The 6,544-nt window shown below is 41.0% G+C and overlaps 1 long non-coding RNA gene across 1 annotated transcript; it reads right to left on the bottom strand.

Moving 5' to 3' along the window:
• Positions 1 to 4,478: 4,478 nt before the first annotated feature.
• LOC133036523 (uncharacterized) lies at positions 4,479 to 6,068 on the bottom strand. The gene is made up of 2 exons (XR_009687140.1): positions 5,988 to 6,068; positions 4,479 to 4,741 (listed from the first exon to the last, which is right to left on the bottom strand). It is a non-coding gene; the product is annotated as an uncharacterized LOC133036523 (long non-coding RNA).
• Positions 6,069 to 6,544: the final 476 nt, after the last annotated feature.

Here is a 6,544-nt window from a genome sequence, read left to right as displayed (position 1 = left end):
CTTGTTCCCAGAATATATGTATTATCCTGATTCAAAGCAGGCTTTAACTAATAAATCAAAGAACAAGAATAGCACTCCTGAGATTGAGCCTAAGCATATCAGGATTTAGATTCTCTTAATCTAAGATCAACTTCTGACATTGACTTGGAAAGATACAACGGTAAGTTTACAATATCTTTAACCAAGTTCAATATCGGTCCAGTCCAATGCATACTCCATGCATTCGAAACCAGTATACTTTACCAATGTTCTGGAAAGAACATAACACTTACTCCAAGTGTAAGTATACTTCATCGCTGATTATCACATCAGTGTAAATCCAAAACACTGATGAACAGGGACCAAATCTTTTGAATCATATAATCACAATCACATTCCACTGTATTGACAATACTGTAATTGCGAATAACTATATGTTCTGGATTTAACTGATTTTGTGCATATATCAAGTATATGTATTAAACCATAAACATGTAAGATACATGTAAACATACTTCACTTCTAAATTGATAACTAATCAGATTGTAATGAGTTTTATTTAGGGCATAAAACCCAACAGCAGCAACCCTGCAGGTCGCTGGTGTTCAGCTTTCACTTGCTGACATGTAAGGCACTTTGCAACATACTCAGCGATGTCATTCTTCATGCCTGGCCACCAAAACATGGTTTTCAGGTCTTGGTACATCTTTGTCGACCCTGGATGAACTGAATAAGGAGTCGTGTGAGACTCATCCATGATCTCTTTCATGATGATCTCATCCATAGGCACACAAACTCGACTCCCAAATCTCAACATTCTCGTTTCATCTATTGAGAAGTCACTAGCCTTCCCAGCCAATACCCTAACTCGGGTTTTTATCAACTCTGAATCTTGCTTTTGTACTTCTTTAATTCTCTCTAAAAGAGTGGATTGCAGGGTAATATTAGCCAATTGCCCCACAACCAACTCAATCTGAGCTCGAGTCATTTCATTTGCAAACTGTCGGGAGATTTGCTTCATAGTACTCAACTGACTCTGACCTTTTCTACTCAAAGCGTCAGCAACCACATTGGCCTTACCAGGATGATAAAGGATCTCACAATCATAATCCTTCGCCAATTCTAGCCAACGTGTTTGTCTCATATTCAAGTCCTTCTAGGTGAAGAAGTATTTCAGACTTTTATGATCAGTGTATATCTCACATTTCTCGCCATAAAGGTAATGCCGCCAAATCTTTAGCGCAAATACCACTGCTGCAAGTTCTAAATCGTGAGTAGGGTACCTCTGCTCGTACTCCTTTAACTGCCGAGAAGCATAAGCTATTACCCTCCTAGCCTGCATAAGCACACAGCTGAGACCCTGCCTCGAGGCATCACAATATACCACAAACTTTTCCTTATCTGAAGGAAGAGTTAGTATAGGAGCGGTAATCAAGCGTTGCTTTAACTCCAGGAAACTTTTCTCACACCGATCAGTCCAAACAAACTTCTGGTTCTTTCAGGTCAGCTCTGTTAAGGGTACATCAATCTTTGAAAAACCCTCAACGAACCGACGATAATAACCAGCCAAACCCAGAAAACTTCTGACCTCTGTAGCTGACTTTGGTACTGGCCAATCCCGTACAGCTTCAATTTTAGCCGGATCCACCATGATCCCATCTTTATCCACTATGTGCCCCAAAAATGAGACACGAGATAACCAAAATTCACACTTTTTGAACTTAGCAAAAAGCTTGTGATCCCGTAATCTTTGCAAAACCGCTCTGAGATGCAATTTATGCTCTTCTTCTCTCTCAGAGTACACCAAAATGTCGTCGATAAACACAATCACAAACCTATCCAGGTAATCCTTAAACACCCAGTTCATCAAATCCATGAATGCCATTGGGGCATTAGTGAGTCCAAAAGACATCACAAGAAATTCATAGTGTCCATACCGAGTACGAAATGCAGTGTTCGGGATATCTTCCTCTCGAATTCTCAGCTGATGATAGGCTGAGCGAAGATCGATCTTGGAAAAGACCGTCTTCCCCTTCAGTTGATCAAACAGATCATCAATTCGAGGTAAATGATACTTGTTCTTAATGGTAAGCTTGTTCAACTCTCGGTAGTCAATACACATTCGCACGGTTCCGTCTTTCTTCTTCACAAACAAAACCGGAGCACCCCAAGGTGAGTAGCTCGGTCTAATGAATCCCAGATTCAGTAACTCTTGCAATTGTATCTTCAATTCCTTCAACTCAGCTGGAGCCATTCGGTACGGTACCTTACACACTGGATCCACTCCCGGAGCCAATTCAATAACAAATTCAATTTCCCGAACAGGTGGCAATCACTGCAAATCTTCTCGAAAGACATCAAGGAACTCACATACCAATCTCGTATTCTCAGGCCCTGATGTCACAGGTTGGCGAGTGTCCACTGTAGTAACCATGAACCCTAGACAACCTCTACCCATCAGGTCTTTAGCTTTCAACAGTGATATTCTCGGTATGCGTGCCCCTTGAACTTTACCCACGAACACCGCTGGATTAGCACTGTCGGGCTCAAACACCACCATCTTCCGTTTGCAATCAATCATCGCTCCATATTTAGACAAAAAATCCATTCCCAGGATTATGTCAAAATCAGATAATTGCAACTCAATTAGATTGGCGGTCAACTCACACCCGTCAATCCAAAAAGACAAGGACCGAATCCACCTTGTGGATACTATCAAGTCTCCCGAGGGTAACAGGGTTCCAAACCCCGAAGCATAAATATCACATGGCTTATGTAAACTTTCTATCACTCTACTCGATACATATGAATGAGTAGCTCCCGAATCAAATAACACAGTATAAGCAGAACCATTAATAGATAACTGACCTGTCACAACTGACGGACTAGCATCAGCATCTGCCTGAGTTATAGTGAAAAGTCGCCCCGGGTTCTGAGCAACATTCTTCTTAGGCTCTTCTCTCTTGGCTTGAGGACAGTCTCTAATAAAGTGGCCCACCATGCCACACTGGAAACATGCCTTGGCTCGTCACTCACCAGGATGATGCTTCTTGCATTTAGGACATTCTGGATATGATCGGAATGACGACCCGCGACCCTGACAGCCACCTCTGTTTCCCCGAAACTTTCTATTTCCCCCTGAAGTTCCGGAAGCCTCAGCCTTCCGTTTGTGCTCAGGGTTGCCACTGTCGGTCCCCTTACTGACATTACCACCAGCAGGAGGGTTTGATGCCATGGCGGCATCCTTTACAGCTTGCTCCTTCATTACTTGCTGCTCGGCCTCCTCAGCAATTAAGGCCAAGTCTACCACTCTCTTATACAGAGTGTCATGTGATGTGGTAATCTTCAAGTCCCGACTAATTGTAGCATTTAGTCCTCGAACATATTTTTGCTTTCTGGTAAAATCTGTAGGCACCAGATCACCAGCAAATTTAGATAACCGATCGAATTCCAGAGTATATTCGGCCACAGACATTTTCCCCTGAGTCAATTTCACAAAATCTTCTTGGTGTGAAGTCCTCACTGCAACGTTATAAAACTTTTCTTCAAAAAGTTTCTTAAACTCTTCCCATGTCATCACACTGACATCTCGAGTCTGATTCACTATATCCCACCATACGCGGGCATGATCTTGAAACATAAAGGCCGCACAATTCACCCTCTCAGTTCCCGTCACCCCCATATTATCGAGGATACGGGTAACAGTGCTCATCCATTTATCGGCCTTAATAATATCAATGCCTCCCAGAAAAGCCGGAGGTTGCAGCTTCACAAACTGCTCGAACACAGAGTCCCGGTGCGGCATAATATACCCTTGGTTACCCACCACTGGCATAGGTACTGGTGGTAACCCTTGATTCACTGGGGCAGCTTGTTGCCTTAAACGTTGCAACTCTTCCTCTTGACGAAGTATGACACTTCGCATTTCATGGAACATCTGCTGCCAGTCAGCAGGAGGATTAGCATTAACGGCCCCAGCATTATCCCCCGGATTTTGCAGAGGTGGAGGCGGTGCTGGTGGATCGGTTCGGGTAGCCCCGGGCTCTACTTGCTCGCCCTGTGGTCTGGATGATTGCGGAGGGTCCATTACTAGTACCCCTGTAATCAACAACCCCAGCGAGTTAAGCACCAATACCACACTTACGCACTTATTGCCTTAAACCCTAACTCATCTATTTACCTCATACATATTTACATAAACAATTAGTATTTATAGCATGGCCTCACATAACACATACATACTCTAGATGCTTGCATACTGCCTAAAATGGAAAGCGGTAAACAGATGATCACACATACAGTCAAGTATTTACTTTCAATACTTACTACACCATGAGTCGAGCTTATCTCTTACAACGAATGTACATGTTCAGCCGGTCTACAGGAAGTTTAAAAACCTTGGCGCTCTGATACCAAATTGTAACGCCCTAAATAATTAGGCACGCTACCCAAAAATGCTTATGACACCCTAATCCCGTAATCGGGATTACTAATTAAAATAGCGCAGAATTTAAACTTTTATATTAATCAGAATGAAAATAAACTTGTAATATATTTAAACTTTTCAAAATAGTTGGGATCCCAAAAATATTTACAAACTTATTACAAGTTCTTTCTTACTAGCCGACCTAAGCGGCAAAACAGAATACAAAAGTCAACACTGTTAGACCCATAACCTGCTTGGTCTGAAGTGGCATGAACATGTACATTCTTCACCCTGCTCCTGAAACTCATGGCTGATCAGCTAATGCCTTACCCTTTCCTGCACAGTAGAGCACCCGTGAGCCAAGCCCAGCAAGATAGTATAAATCATAACAAATATATTATGCTCATTCACATATGTATGTATAGCACAGACCTGATCATTATATCAACATGCCCATTTATGTCTACGTACCGTAGACCTATGTGTTGCGCTCACACATCTAATTAAATCTACGTGATGTAGACCCACGTGTTGCTCTCACACGTCTAATTACATTAAGGCCTTAGAAGTGGTTCATCTCGGTTATGTGTACCGAGTCCAACCTGATTATGCCTTAAGCGCATAATCCCTAAATCTCATTTCAATTAACATGGCATGGCATATATACACATATATCACTAGGGTAATAACCCTAGGCTATTAGACCGTTCCTATTAGGGTAATAACCCTAATCCCGGTTACTAAACATACATGCATATCATTCTCAACATAAGCGCCACTGCGCATACTCTACGTGCTAATTACTGTCTTACCTGTTGTCCCGCAATAGTAGATATTCCATATCCCTGGGTGCTCCTGATCAGGTGCCGGTAATCCTAGTCACACAATCCTGGATTTTACAAATAGGGTTAATCCCCAATTTCACTTTTACAAAATATAAACATGGCATTCAAAACACAGATAATCAAATAGAGCTCGGAATGAGCTTTCCAACAATATAAAGAACGTCCCAAAAGGAGTCCCGAGTCAAAAGTTATGGCCAAAACAAAATTGAGAAAAACAGAATTTCTCACTGCCAAATCCAGTCGCGACGGCCGAAAATCCCGTCGCGACGACTGGGTTTAGAACACCCAAAAACTCCATTTTTAAGGTCTTAAAATGCCAACCTTTCCTAGATTTCGAACCCCAACCAAACATAGGGTAAAAATACAAAATTCATGCATTAATCCTTAACCAAAATCATATTTAATCAATATAAAAATTAACCTCCAAATATTGAGCTAAATTTCCCACTAATTCAAGCTCAAACCTTTAAATTCAAACACAAGCTCAAGAAAACATACAATTCAGAGCTGCATAAGATAAAGGAAACACCAAAACAAACTCTAATAATGCCACACAACATTCAAGTTGCAATCCATATGGTCTCAATAGCTCAAACACATTAAAAATTAACAATATCACCACTAATTCACCAACATGCATCAAATCTCAAATGAACATCAAGAACATCAAGCCTAAACTCAAAAAATATTCACATACCACAATTTAATCATAAACAAAAAGGATCAAGAAGTTTTACCACAAATTTCTAAGCTCCAAGCACCAAAATCACCCAAACTCCTTAACTTTTCTCCAATCCAAGCCTCAATTTCAAAGTTGTAAAATATTGAAGATGATAAAGAGAGAGGAAGAGGGGGTCGGGTTAAGGAGAGAGAGAGGACCCAGAATTTTTAATTTCATTTCCTCAAAATTCAGCTTTTATTAAAGTAAATCAAATAAGGTCAAAAGACCATTTTGCCCCTAAGGCCAATTTTCAACTATTCACACATACAAGGGCATTCTAGTGAATTCATACTCAATTATTTTCAAATAAAAATTCACATTATCACCCATAAATAATAATGCCAAATAAATCAATCCAATTTATATTTCGGGCCCGAACCCGGTTCGGCCCGAAATACCCGGTTGTGACTATACCGCGCCAACCTGTCAGAACACACCTGAAAAGACAACACAGTCATACTACATAATAATATAGTTCCATTAAGCACGTAATTAAATTAATTTCATCATTTTACCCTTCTCGGGTCATAATTACTAAAATGCCCCTGGCTCACCAACGGGGTCTTAACATAT

This window comes from Cannabis sativa, chromosome 4 (assembly GCF_029168945.1).
Source record: "Cannabis sativa cultivar Pink pepper isolate KNU-18-1 chromosome 4, ASM2916894v1, whole genome shotgun sequence".
Taxonomy (NCBI): domain Eukaryota; kingdom Viridiplantae; phylum Streptophyta; class Magnoliopsida; order Rosales; family Cannabaceae; genus Cannabis; species Cannabis sativa.
Note: the sequence above shows the minus strand (reverse complement) of the source record. Positions and strands in the feature narration are given on the sequence as shown.